This window comes from Mycteria americana, chromosome 9 (genome assembly GCF_035582795.1).
Source record: "Mycteria americana isolate JAX WOST 10 ecotype Jacksonville Zoo and Gardens chromosome 9, USCA_MyAme_1.0, whole genome shotgun sequence".
NCBI lineage: Eukaryota > Metazoa > Chordata > Aves > Ciconiiformes > Ciconiidae > Mycteria > Mycteria americana.
Window position 1 is genome coordinate 36,203,914 of NC_134373.1, and position 12,744 is coordinate 36,216,657.

Here is a 12,744-nt window from a genome sequence, read left to right on the forward strand (position 1 = left end):
CAGTGTGAAAAAATTTTAAATATACTTACTGTAAGCCTGACTTTTTTGGAAGTTTAAAGAGTTGGTACTATTCCTCTATAATTTTTAAAATTATCTGAAATACAGGGTTTATTTTTTAATTAATCTTAATGTATAAATGTATTCATTAATATAATTGCTCATTTCAGAAAGTTAATTCTGTACTCAAAGAAGTAGATGCTGTAATTTTGGTGCCACATAAACTATTCTTTATAGATAATAAAGTAGTTTTAATTGTCAAATTCGCATTAGCAAAGTTTCGGCAGATGAAGACTACTTTGATCTGTGCATAATTACAAATCTGTACCGTGGCATGGTAGGTAAGGCTTGCATTTCTGCAGCTAGCAGCTCCCTGTCAAACACGTCTTTGTAAATGTAGTTTCTGGAGAGGTGAAGGCTTACTGGTTAAGACTTTCAAAGGAACTGGTGACTTAAGGTGTCTGAAAGTTTACAGTGTCCCACTTAATGGGACCTGTGCTTCAAGATTTCCAACACTTCTGTAAATAAAGTACCCAAAGTTGAATGCCCAAAGCAATACACCTGCAGTCACTAGTCAACTGAAAATCAGAAGAACTAAGCAATTATAAATCAAAAAGCTTAATTTAGTTGCTAAACAGTAGTCATAAAACTAGCGAACACAAAAAAAACTTAATTAGTTTGAATCACATAGCCTCCATCAAAGGAGATTCCCAGGTCACTTGGGATTGACTTTGAAAGGAAACAGTTTCTGCACCAGAGGGAAACAGCAACCCACCAATACCAGCGGTGTCTGACTCCCTCAAGGACAGTGAGTGAAGGTTGCGAGACAACCCTCTTCAATGATGTATGTTATGTTCATAAAATTCATTCATACAGCATACAAACACTGGGATAGTCCAAGACACAGGCACACTGGGAGGGAAGCATATTTAAAACTTTCTAGATTTAAACAATGCCACGTTCAAAAATAATTCACTGCCTTGTATAGGTGCGGCGTGCTGATTTCTGGGTATGTTTAACTGTATGTCCTTTAGCACATATAGTGAATTTTGCACAAACTTCAGACTACCATGTAGCAGCCAATCTGGGAGGCTGTGAGCCAGCTACTGCAATAATTCAACTTGTGCTGTTATCCAGACATAAATCGAACCCTCAGCGTCCTGCTGAGACAGCAAGACCTGAGCTTTCGCTGAATTCCTACACTGATAAAAAAAAGCCTTGACAATATAGTTGATGTGGTACTCAAAGGAAAGCTTGAAGTCACAGATGAAACTGAGATTACAAGGTGGTTGGAAAGTAAATAACAATCCCATCAAACAGAACCATACATGGAAGGGGGTTAGGAGGAACCTGCTGCTTAGGCAGTGACAACCAGCATGATTCAGTATCACAAGACGATCCAATTTACAAAGACAAAACATGAGAGAAAACTCTTATCCAACCCTCAGTAACAGCAGGAGAAACAGGTATAAGATACTAGTTGATAACTAAAAAATGTTTGAATGAATGAAAATAGCTGTAGAATAAACAGAAGACACTAGCTTGATTCTTGTCTAACTTAGACAGATGTGCATCAGGAAAAAGTCCATTGAGGTTCCTGGAGTTTAAGGGATGTAAAAGACACGAATGAAATAAGACACAGACACTTGCAATGCCAGATTCTGTCACCTTAACCTATATGGAGTATATACTTTTCTGTCTGAGATATCTATCTAATCAGTGCCACTGAAGTTTCTACTTAGAGGAATAAGGCAGTAGATAGGCTAAAAGTAAAAGCATCATCTTGTATAGTTTTAGTAAAACTGTTCAGGAATTTTCTATTGACTGCTCTAGAGGAGACTGCAGTTTCCACAAGAAAAATCAGAATTTTTGAAGGAAAATGCCAATATCATTCTTAAAAAAGAGATTTCCTTTAGGAGAACAGAAAACGTTCAGTTTCTGGGGACAATTTACACAAATTTAATGCACACACATGCACCCACACACCCCTTCTTACTGAGTCAGAAGGTTTTTGTTTATACTCTCAAGCATGGTGTGTTTAAGGCCACAAAGAGCACTGTAGTTCACCTGCTGAGTACCCCCACCTCCTCCGTCTTGTGTACCAGGTAGAGTCTGGGCTTGCTTCCCCTCCAGAGACAGAACTTCAGAGGCTGACAGCTGTGAAACCTCGTGCTCCACGTGTGCCATAGGGTAGCTGGGCAGCAGGGGAATGCGAGGCATACAAATGACTCTCTGAAGGCATTGCAGCAAAAATGAGAAGTAAATTCAGTTTAAGGGGAGATATTTTCAACATTTCTAAGGAAAAAAAAATAGTTTTAGCTGAAAACAAAGTGTCAAAATAATGAAACTAATTTCCCAGGATGGAGATACCCATTCTATCCCAGTCTAATACTTAAATCTGAGACGAATTCTGCATTACACCTCGTGGGGTCACTTGATTCAAGCATTTGTCTTTCAGAAAAGATCTTTGATAAACAGGTATATTTGAAGCTACTTACAAAGCACTACAAACAAAAGTATTTTCATTAAGAGTCAAATTTTGCTCTTTTTGGTTAGGACTGCAATTTATGCTGTAAAACTTTGCAAGAAGTTGGGAAATAAATATTATTTCAGAAAACTGTTTCAATAGACTATGCAGTGAATAATACACTGGAGACGAAATCAGATTGGTAGGATTTTGGCGAGCCATGTCCCATATGCATACATCACTAAAGACACATAGGAGCCTTCTGAACTGTTACACGTTGGTTTGGGATTCAGCGTGAGAAACCACAACCCTGAAACACGATCATATTGTGAGCTATCTTTGCCAAAACTCATAAATTCAAGCAAAGGGAAAACATATTGGGTGTCTGGAAACAGTGGAGGTAATTTTTCCCTTCAGACCTGCTAGAGATTTTCACTATAATGAAAACTCTAAGGTATTATTATAGAAATAAGTTGGGAAACTGTTTCCCAGCCAAAATTACTTGGATCCGCTTTGTACACTAGAAAAAATACCCATTGAAATCATAAAAACTCTCTGGATTTACACTGCTAGCTTCCCATAAAGCCAGCTGTTGATACCCAATTATTTTAAATGCTTCGTGATGATCCCAGCTCACTTCCTATCTGGGTCAAACGAGGCCCTAAAAGCAAAAGCAGACAGAGAAGCTCAGAGGCGCAAGAACAGAAGTAGAAACGAATGCTAGCAGAGCCGTTCACAGCAATTAGAGCTCGACAAGCACTTACAGACTCCCTAGAAAAGAAAAATGTCTGGTATCGCAGTATCTACCTTTGAATGTCCCTGCCCCCAGGGGTGCCGAGCAAAAGACATATTTACACTGCGGAGTTTTGCGTCGCTCTTTTGACAGCATGAAGTAGAATATTTTCCATGTGAAAGATTTAGCCACTTCTTTGGCAGCTTGGTTTTTAACCAGAAAACACTTATTCCATAAAGGCAAAACATACAGTAATTTAACTGAAATTTTCAGTAAGGCACACTTTATCTAAAGATCAAAATTGTAAATTCACAGAGCAAAACAATGTATATCATCTGTTTTAGTGTACATCATCTATTATAGCTATAGAATTAAATGAGCAAGAGGGCCAAAAGTATATATATATATATTTTTAGAGGAAAACCAGGATTTTCCAGCTGGGGGACTGGGACTAAACCAAATATCAAAATCTCAGAATTTTTAACACAGTCTAGAAATTCTGGTTTGCAGATGGCTCTAAACTATAGCTTTGATTCAAGGCTATCCCACGTTCACTGTGAGTAAGTGGAAAAAATAAGCAAAACTCAAGAACACCAGGGAAAGTTGACCATAGCCATTTGTAAAATAAATCTATCTGGATATGCCTACATACCTTTTTGCAAAGATTTTTTTTGCCTTTATACATTTACATGCACACAAGCCCGTGAGAGAAATGTAGATTCTTCTAGGGATGCAACAATATTCAAAACAGGACATTTGAGAGGTTGCCATGACTGAACTAGCAGGAGGTAGATTCACTATTCATTCTCGGTCTTGCAGGGTAGGGAATTATATCAACACTATAAAACAACATAGGACATAATTTCTCTCTCTCTTCTCCCCAGGACTGTATTCAAGTGGAATCAGGCAACTGTGAGAGACAGAGGAGACCTGTCCTTCTCAGGGTGTGTGTTATGTTTAATTGCTGAAGGCATGAAGCATTTTAAAAGGTTTGTCAATAAAATCCCTATTTAGTTAACCCCAATCTCCTCAGATCTCTTGGTACAGGCAGCCTTCTGCTCTTAACATCTGGGCAGGCAAAGCCTTCAATTACACTGCTGTATTTGGTAGCTTAATAGACCTAGATAAGGGTCCCCGGTATATCCATTTCCCTTGGTAACTGCTTATCTCTGGCTAGTCCGATGATACACAGCCTTTATGGCACAGAGAGGCACATAATCATGTGGCAGGCCACGCAGCGTGTGTGTATATTCACATTAAATCCAAAGCTTTCCGTGACCTTTCCTCTTCTGTGGCTGGACTTACATCTGTCACAGCTACGCTTTGTCGTTGATGGGGAAGGGGCAAGGGCAAAGGGAGAGAGCAGCCCGAGATCGCGGCCAGGAGCAGGCTCGCACCCCTCAAGCTCTTCTCCCCTGCGTGCAGCCTGCTCCTTGCTGGCATCTTTGGGGAAGAGGGCAGGAGCGGGCAGGAGCGGGCAGGAGGCTGCCGAGCTGGCTGTGGACCAGGTGGCAGGCACCCGCCAGCTCCTCCCAGAGGCCCCGGGGAACAGAGCCTGGCACACACGTTGCAAATCATCAAAACTCCTCCAAATGGTGACGTGAGGCTCCATCCAAAAGAAAGATCCACTATCTGTCAAATAGCTCCACGGCAAGATTTCTCCTTAATATGTCCCTAACTGGATGATATTGAAGAAAACCTGTAAAAAGCAGCTCTCAGCACACAGTTGTCTCCTCTGCACTGAGACGAATCTATGACTATTTTCTTCTAAGCCTTGCTATGCACAACTGTAAATTACCACAAACTTCTCATAGTTCAGTCTCTGGCGTTTGTCGACCTGAACATTTGACACCTATTTCTTTTTGTTGCACCCGCATTTTGTGTTGTACCATGCTGAGGTTTCCTTCTTGAATCTCTTTCAAAATATGTGCAGGCATTTGCTCTGCTTTTTCCTTCATTTTCATTTTTAGTTCCCCCTCTGCAGCTAAATCAGTGTCTTCAAAAGCTTTTTAGAAATTGTTTAGGATTAATATTTTCATGGTGAAAGTCTGACAGGGAATTTGCTGAGATTCTGTAGCAACATTGACTGAATTTCCTGCTTTTTTTTAAAGGCCACAGAATATCATAGCCCTCTGTTCTTCTCAGTCCATCTGCCAGCTAATTTGCAGGCACTAGTAAAATCATCTTTTCTGTTCTCTGTACTTAGTTTTCCTTTGCTTTTGCATCAAGTTCTGTGGCAATGAACAAGGGCAGATCAGCTACAGAAATTTCTCTTAAAGCTTTTATTTTAGCCTTCAAGTCTCATGTTTGTCACTTAAGTTTATGTGCCAAAGACACGAGAAAGCAAAAGCCAGCAGTTTGTCAAAGCAAGCTCTCTAGGGATTCGGGTTCTGTTTCAGCTGTCACCATGTCACCATATATACCTATTGATGTAACTTCTGCTGTGCAGCAACAAATGGTAAATAATTCCTCTCTCGGAGCGCACTTCTGCCTGTGTTGGTGTCAGTGCTTTTGATCAATAAACCATTGAGGCGTCTTCCAGCAGGAATATTGTTCCAACTGTTGCTCAGCAACACCACACTCCATACACTATTTCCTTGTTTTCAATGCTATATATGAGCTTTTTACTTTTATTCTCTCTTCAAGCAATATCTTCCCTAGCTTGCTATGCAGCTACAGCTCACTGTTTATCCACATCTCCAGTTCTTGAAAAGGCTCACTAGTTTCTATTGGTATAAACAAGCTTTAATCAAAGTAATAGGTCACTATCTGTATCACTCCAAGCAAGGATTTCAGTTCTTTCTCTGGCACTAGCACCTAATAGAGTCATTTCTTCACATTAGGCCCAACACTTACTACTTCTAACATAATTCCCTGGGTTCACCGAGTCCTTTTGAACTCGCAGCCTCTGTATTTTTCAGTTATGATGTTAGGTTTTGTCAGGCTGCTCCAGAGTCCAAGAATGGCACTTACAGTAACTGACTGCTGCTAGGACGTCCAGCGCTTTACACACTACTTTATTTTCGAATCTCTCTTCTGCAAATGAAATCCAAACCAGTCATTTCCACCACTGCTACATGGAAGTGCCATCCATCTTACTTGGTGAAACTAGTGACTTCATGCTGTCTTTATCCAAGCTGATGTAGATTCTACTTCTAGTACCCTAGATGTACTGCTGTGCTGGTAAATTATGTCCTTAAACCTATGCAGACCACAGCGCTTCCCACATTATTAGCATTAGTGATACAATAACGTCAGTAAAGCTAAGCACTGCTGTCCCACACAAGTGGTTTCTCTTTTCTCCTCACCTCTCCCCAGCTTCTGCTGTGAACTGACCCATTCAGATGGCTCTTTCCTTTTGTGTTTTCTTGTGCCTGACATACCAGAGCTCCTGTTCCGATTTCCACTTTATTAAAAATGCAAATGCAGACAATTCTATATTTTAGGCTTTTCCCTAGAAATGTGCAAACATTAACCTATTAAGTTAGTAACACTACATGTACTTCATTGCTGTTCTTTCCTGTATTCTGTCTTCTACCTCAAAACACCACACTTGTCACCTTTATTAAACCATTCTCCTTGACTTACGCTCCCGCTGTATGCACTGAATGTTATGGATGCTTTAGCTTGCCTCTGCAACGCATTGTGAGAACTGTTTGGGGCTCACATTCTGCATGTCTTTTCCAGCACTGCACCATACTTTTGCAGTGCCTGATTACAACGTTAGCACGTGCTTTTCTCCTGATGCTGTATCCAGCTGAATAAAATTCTACATTATAAATTCACACAAATTAAAAAATCCAAGTTTTGAGAGGAATGAAAATATTTGCAGATTCATAAGGAATTCGGCAGCAGTTTTAGGTGGAAAAAAAAAATAATCAGGCTACAAACATTAGCCAACATCTGACTAGGCAATATTTTTAATGCCACCTTCCATTTCAAAATGCTGGATTACGTTACGTCACACAGTGATGTTAGATACTTGTGAATGTCACAGTCAACTAGCAAAAAAAGTCAGGGCTATTCCCTTCACGAGTTTAATTCCCCACACACAAAGAGTTCCCCTCCTGCCTTGCTGATGCAGCACTCTTCACAGCTTTGCTATAAGTGGCACCTTTCATCTGAAGATATCAAAGCAAGCTACAGACACGTGCTAATAACAGACCATTCTTAGAATACTTATGAGGTAAAAAATTATTATAACCTCCAATTTATTGATGAGAATACTGAACTAGAAATTTATTAAACTGAAATAGAAATTGATTAGAGGTCACAGATGTAGTACTTAACCCCCAAACACCTGGCTCCCAGCCCCATGCGTTACTCACAGATAACACATGCACACTTCTCAAAGGTCTCCGATTCAACTTAGCGTTTTTGCACATGACGCCAATACAACCTCAGGTAGACTAGATGAAGGTATTACTCCCACGCCCCAGTACAATTCATTATATTACACTGCTACCCTTATTACAACAAAGTGGTGTCATTAAAGCTAATCCTACAGAGCCCCACAGGAGCGTGTGACCAGAATGAAAGCAGCAGGGCACAGTTCATGAGCCACCAGAGAAGCACTTTACCGCAGCTTGCTTTCAGAAGTAAAAGCTTCATTTTAAATAAAACAAAAACTTTTGCTTTGATAAATGCTGGCTGCTTCAAAAAGATATTCTGTTCTCAAGTCTCCCCAGCTAAATGCCACCACAGCTGTAAGGGCCAACCACGTGTGTAGTCAGGCTAGGAATTATCCACACAAATAAAGAGCACAGCTTGAAACATTGACTTTTTCCTGATCAAAAGGGTCTGGGAGACAACTGGACAGTTTGGATCAGGCAAAGGATAGGGCTTCTATTATGTTCAAAGAGCACCCCAGTGAATAGAGTAGCCAATGTGGCCCTGGTGGCAGTGATACGTTCTAACACTCTCCTCATCCCACACAAGTTACTTAAAAGCTTAGCTTTGGGTCTGTTTAGGGTTTGGTTTTTTTCCATTTTTCTTTTTGTTGAAGAACTTCTGTAGGGAAAACCTGAAATACAATCAATCCTTTCACTAGCTTTTTAATGCCATTCCTTGTCTAAGCTGCCTCCCCCACATACCAAATAATAAATTGCAAATATTACCACAGAAACCTTGTCACATAAAAAACATCTTCATTATACCTGCACTAAGGAAATATATGCTTTAATTTTATTAAAGTACAATTTTTACTTTTCTATGTGCTTTCATATTAGTTTTCTTCATATATTTCAGTCTGCAGTGAAAAAAAATCCAGAAAAATCCCTTTCCATCCTGCTTTTACCTAGTTTCATTCACTAGTTATTTTCAACTGCATATGCTGAAATGAAAGATTTAACATTAAAACATTATTCATGAATAAAGTTTAAAATCATGAAATATTCACACTATTCACTTTGTAAAGCTGTTCTTTTTAACAAAATCTAAAGGATTTAAGGATTTAAGCCACATAAGGCAGGATGTTCTTCAGAACAATCTATTTCTCTTAATAGCCATATATGCCAGTCTAAACACAAAACAATCTGACATGGAGCTATGTAACAGCTAAGCAATGTATTGCAAATAAATATATTCCATCAACATTATGAATTTTGCAGTTTATTTTCATTCTAAACAGAAGTACTGTGGCAATAACAGCAATGGCTTTGGTCTCGATTTCTTACACAGCAATCAAGAAGGACATAGAGTTCCACCTTGTTCTCCAATTGCTGTCTTGTCATCTTATAACCGTATATAATATAAAATATATTTACTAATGTCATAATAATATGATAGGACAGAGACCTGTTATTTAGAACTAAAAAAGAATCAGAGATCTTCTTTAGTCCTCCTACCTCAAACCAGCTTAATTTGCAGAGTTATGGTGTTTTGATTGTAATCAATTTGCAAAAGAAAACTTTATAAAACCAAAATACAGTAGCATCACTTGTACAACAGAAGAAACAATAAGGTAGTGTAAAATTATACTGAAACTGTAAAAAGTATATCCTTCTTGGGTGGTACATTTTGGCTTTTAAATATCAGGAAAAAATGACAAAGATATTTTCTTTAACTGATCTCATAGGATTGCCTGTAAGAATTTTTATGAAGTTAATATTTTGTAATTGTTTCACCTGAATATAAAGCTATAAAACATTATTGTCACTGTGGGCTTACCTGCTTCATCTGCAAATGCAAATGAATGTCTGGGTGTATAAAAAATCTCCAACCTGTTGCCAATATTGGAAACCTACAGAGCAATAACAGCCATTGGCTATACTAAAGATTTTTGGAATAATACCTGTGATATTATGACTAAAAGCTGATAGGGATCTAATTTCATTGAATCGAACAGCAAGACTTCCCTTTGACCTGAGCGGCAGTTGTATTGATTCCTCTTTTGCATTATCTGGCATTTCTTAACAGCAGTAGGATTCTGAACCTTGATAAAATACATGGCTTCCAGTAAAGCATTAATTCAAATATCCATGAGGCCCATAATCTCTCACTAAAAAAATCTGTCCTATGAAGCACATTCTATGAACATATTTGTGCATCTATATTTTTTAATTTTAAAAAGGTTTATTTGCCCTCTTTGTAAAGCTTATTCCCCAAGACACCAGCTGGAAAGGGGTAGAGCAGTATATGAAAAAAAACTGACCTCTTCTCCTTTAGCTGAGGTGATCAAAAAGTAGTTACTGTGCCTGTGGTGTAAAGAAGAGTGTTTTATTGTCTATGAAATTTCTCACTGACATGTTGTTTGAAGGATGTTTCTGAAATGGATCCTCCTCATTTGAAGCCTGAAATTCATTCTTTCATGGGATAGGCCTGAATACAAAACACTCTGATGAAGTTTATGTTCATATTTTGAAGGCCCAGATCCATATTCTAAGGAGTTTGAAGCCATGTCTTTTTTTTCAGAACAATTCTTTCCTTTTCTCACTCTTCCATCAAATAACTTCATAGCCTATATATTCAGAGTCTAAGAGATGAGGGAGGAAGAGGGAATTTTTTTTTGTTTTAAACATCACTATGCAATACTTGTAGATTAAATAATGGAAAAAACATTCCAGAAGAAGATTACAATCTGATGCAGATGGGAAAAGCAGCACAGCCAGGCAGGGTGAGGAATGTTATCAGAAACGCCTATTTGCATCTCATGGTCCAGAGTACAAGAGTAGAAACATGTTTCCTTTAAACACACAGAAATCAGAATTCTTTCTGAGATACGATAATGCTGGAAGACTCCACCAAACAAGGAGAAGCTGTTTTTGAGCAAACCAGGGCCAGATTTTCCAAGCAGAGTGTCCAGCCCTGAATGCCTGAGAGGTTAAACACAAAACCTTTGGGAAGAGACACAAGAAGAGAGATGTAAGGACTCGTGCAGGCAGGGGACTGGACTAAAACATAGTGCTCAGATGGAATATGGTAACAGAGTGGATATAAGGGTAATTAAGACAGACATAAAATATGAAGCAACAATTAAGAGGAGGTATGATAGAATAGGAATTTGGGGAAAGTGAGAAGAACACAAAGTGCTTTGTTTTGTGCGGTTGAATTTCATGGAGTCACAGGGCATCCGGTGTGATTTACTAACAGGCTGCTGAAGGTACTAGAATCTCAAAACATCTCTCCCAATTTGTTTTGAAATAATAGCTGGCAGTAAACAATGACCAGTGCTCACGTGTTTCTAATTAAATGTATGGACGACACTTTCTAATCTAGTTATACATATTCTACTTAATATAAAGCTTCGATAGACACTGACCTGTAATATACAAGTACTGAAAATGGATGTATGCACTAAGAAACTCTACAGGCAAGCATAATCTGTGAATACCACGTGTAGCAGAAGACAGTTTTAAAACTGGGTGTGTCAGCCTGATGATATGATGGGTTTATATGTTCAAAATATTGAAATATTGCAATATTTCTTTCCTTCACATTTCCTTCAACACTTTTGCACCAATATGGGCTAATCAGCCACAGATCTTCAGCTGGCACATATTAGCATAAATTCATTGACCTCAAGCCAGTGCCTGAAGACTGTTTTTCAGCTGCGTACAGTCTCCCACCCTACTCACCACTTGCTGAAGAGCAGGGAGAAAGCGTCACCTTGTCATACAACCACAGTTTGTTTCTCCTCTAAGTCCTTATGGGCATTTTAATATGCAGGTGGCACTGATTATTACACAAAGCACTTCTGACGGTGTTACACACACAATATTCCCTATGACACTGGCAAATCTCTCTCTGTTCCCCCCTTACTGATAAGAAAGGGTAAGAATTAAGCATAGTGCACTATCTCAGCTATAAATTAAGTCCAAACTAGCAGTAGGTAGGACTGGGAGCCAGAAATACCTAGTTCCTTGTTCCCATCCACACAGCAGACCACATTGTCACCTCAGGGAAAACAAAATTTCTATCTTAATGCATTAAGCGAAGGCTGAATCTAATCCATTACATCAGTGAAAACATTTAGGGAAAAACAGTACTGATTTGCCATACTAAGCAATATCTTTGTGCAAAATTCACAATTGCTAGCATTTCCCTTAGCTTTCAGTACACAGTTTCTATAAGTGTTCTTCTTCAGATAAATATTGATAGTTCATGGTCATTTGTTTGGATCGCAGCAGTACATTTTAGCTGCAGGATTTAGGCTGGAGTCTGTTTTGGGGTGTGCATGCCTAGAACTAATAACAGAGGTTGGCCCTGGGAATAAACACACTTCTGAGCATAAGAAACCTGCCAAATTTTGTCTCACTCTGAGTGTATTAGATAAAATTGTGAGTTCATACTAAACCTACCTTCTCTGCCCACAAGCTAGAAGACAACTGAAATAGTTTTAATAGCGCTGGGAGCATGACATGGCCTGCTGAGTGCGTGCAAGCTGAGAAGGCAGGTTTTGTTGCAGGCTGAACAACCTGAAAACAGCTACCTCTCACCATCAGAGCACTGAGCTGCCAGGTCTGAACAGGAGGGTGCTTAGACAGCTTCTCATTAGGGTACAGAGATCAGCTCTGAGTCTGGGGGAGAACTCACTACTCATCACAACTTTTATTTATCTCTGCTATTTTTATTTTTCAAAATAAAGGGATGTAATTCATTATCATAAGAAACAATGCCATTTCAAAGCTAAGGAAAAGGATGGACCCCTTTTGAAACATGCTCTGCACATTTCTTCACTGGCCAACTGACACTATCTAAGAAGTGTAGACCTGCTAGCTAAGGCCTAAGGGAGAAGAGCAGAGTCCTCTAAGGCCTGCAGAGCTGCAGAAATCTGGGAGGGAGGGAGGGGAGGGAGAGACTGCTCTACTGACCCCTGCTAAAGAGCACAGCAGATGAATGAAAGGCATCAGTGGATAGACAGAAATCTGCTTGGTCCATATCCACTGCTTTTAGCATGTCAGTGGGCTTTTTACTTTGAAAAAAAAAAAAACCCACCAAAACACAAGTATAAACATGAGATGAAAGAAATTACATAGTTGTAATAATGTGTAAAATCCAAGGTAGAGTAATCATCTTAAATTTGCCCGAGACAAATGGTCACCACAAA

At 39.1% G+C, this 12,744-nt stretch overlaps 1 protein-coding gene across 20 annotated transcripts in view; it reads right to left on the reverse strand.

Moving 5' to 3' along the window:
* The window catches only part of NCKAP5 (NCK associated protein 5), a 413,976-nt gene that overhangs the window by 366,833 nt on the left and 34,399 nt on the right, over positions 1-12,744 (reverse strand). The window contains exon 2 of one of the 20 annotated variants that reach the window (XM_075511581.1): positions 9,850-10,016. The exons of 18 other annotated variants lie outside the window; for them this stretch is intronic. The gene's annotated coding sequence lies outside the window, so the exon portion shown is untranslated. Of the gene's footprint in view, positions 1-9,849; positions 10,171-12,744 lie in introns of all 20 variants that reach the window. One more of the 20 variants, XM_075511579.1, reaches the window with a different exon arrangement.